Below are 2,246 nucleotides of genomic sequence, written 5' to 3'. Positions count from 1 at the left end.
GACTTAATATATTTATTTAAATGTAGTATCTTCTGTGTCAAATATTAAACTAAATATATACATATAAACATTTCCTTGTTTTATAAAGCTATCTGGTGGTCAGAACTCTTTCTCACTGTAGTTTGTCTTTCATTTATTCAATTCCCTACAGAAATTGGAGAGTTGAACCAGACCTTATTGTGTAAAATATTAGAAGGGGAACATACCCTAGAGCATAGGCTGCAAGAGTGGGAAGGGCCCCCCCACAGTGTTCAAGAGCTGGAAGAGCTGGCAGGGTCCATCTCTTCTATCCCCCGCCTCCATTTTTAGATGAAGGAATTGAAGCTCAGAGAGGATTTAAGTGATTTGCCAGAGGCCACTTAGGGAGTAAAAATCAGAAGCAGAATTTGAATCCAGGCCCTGACAGTCTTTGCTCTTTGTGCTATGCTGTCACCTTCCCACCCCACATATACACACACACTCACCCCTTATCTTTCATTAGAGGAAACTATGGTCCAAAGATGTGCCTAGCAGCATAAACAACATTGTGTGTTGAGCAGCTGTGATAGACTTGACTCTTCTCAGCCATACAATGGTCCAGGATAGTTCCAAAGGACTCATGATGGAAAATGCTCTCCACATCCAGAAAAAAAAGAACTGTGGCATCTGGATGCAGATTGAACCGTACTATTTTGTTTTGTTTTGTTTTTCTTTTTTGCTCTTATTCTTCTTGCACAGCATGATTAGTACAGAGGTATGTTTGATGTGATTGTGCATACATAGCTTGTATCGGATTGCTTGCTGTCTTGGGATGGGGAGGGAGGGAGAAAGATTTGAAGCTGAAGATCTTGTGAAAATGGATGTTGGGGGCTGTCTCTACATGTAACTGGAAGATAGTAAAATACTTTTATGAAAAAAAACCTCCCCACCCACAAAAAAAACAAAACAAAAATAAGATGTGCCTAGGTGGAGCTGCTAGTGTCCAAGCTAGGACTCGAACCCAAACTGGGCTTCTGACTCCAAGAACATCCCCTTTTCTGAAATACCACACTGATTTTCAAATTGTTGATTGATTGATTCAAAGGGATTTTATTTTAAAATATCCACCTGTCATATATCTTATCAAGCCCGGTTGGTTCTCTGCATCTCATCCAGGCAGAACAGCAGCAACTTGTGGGCCTGATCCCATTCCCGATGATGGGCACAGAAGCTTTAACCTGCACTGGTTTTCCAACGAAGCCTGGTTTGCCCCTCCATAAACACCTAGGCAGGCTTCTTGCCACTCACCATATCAGTGCTGGACTAGTGACCTCCAGCTCAGAATTCCCAGACTCACTCAAGCCACCTCCTTCAGCTGCCCCTCTTCCCATCCCCTGGCTTGGCTGTTCACTCTCCAGCTTTGCCACTTCAGTCTTGTGGCCATTTTAGGAAGTGAACCTAAGGATTCCATGAGAACAATAAGTGGCAAAGGTCACTATGATTCCAAATGAATCCTAGCAGAAAAAGAAAAAAAATAAGGATTGGAGTTCTAATTCGGGTGAAACTTGACTCTCATTCATCAAAGGAATTGGATTGTGTGATTTTATTTGCTTTTATAAAGACAGAATCCCATGTTAGCTATAATTATCCATTTTAACTCTGTCTGGGTTTCACAGTCTGATACTCCTGAGAACTGCTCTTTAAAATCTAGAATGTTACAGCTTAGAAGCACCTCCAGAACATATTACATCCTAGTGAAAGGGATCTAAGTACTGAAAGGGACTTTCAGACATAGAATTTTAGCATTGGAGGTGGCCTCAGAGATCACCTAGTGCAATCCATCCCCCATTTTAAAGACCCAGGGAGCAACAGTGACTTGTCCATGGTTCTACAGTGAGCAGGCGGCAAGGTCGGGACTAGAATCCAGAATTCCTGCCTCCTTATAGAGCACTTTGTTCTCAAGGCCAAAAGCAAAGGACTTCCCTATTAAAGTGGTTTTTTGTGATCCACATGTCTATTTTTTCATTGGTGAATTTTTAATCCTGACCTAATTTATCCTCCCACCTATTAATTTCCCTAGCCATCTTCTATCTTCCCACTACCCTTCCCCCCCACCCCCCCAATCTCCTCTTGGCCAAGATAAGCTCTTGGAACATAAATCAGTTTGAACAGCCTAAATTATACCTAATTAGGTAAAACCAGGAACAATAATATATTCAAGAACTAAATATAAAGGATTTTTGACTAATCCCCTGTTTTTCACTGCTCTGATGAAAGCCTGTAGAATC

Source organism: Dromiciops gliroides, chromosome 3, assembly GCF_019393635.1.
Source record: "Dromiciops gliroides isolate mDroGli1 chromosome 3, mDroGli1.pri, whole genome shotgun sequence".
In the NCBI taxonomy this organism is placed as follows: Eukaryota; Metazoa; Chordata; class Mammalia; order Microbiotheria; family Microbiotheriidae; genus Dromiciops; species Dromiciops gliroides.
The sequence above is the reverse complement of the archived record's forward strand: the minus strand, read 5'-3'. Positions refer to the sequence as shown.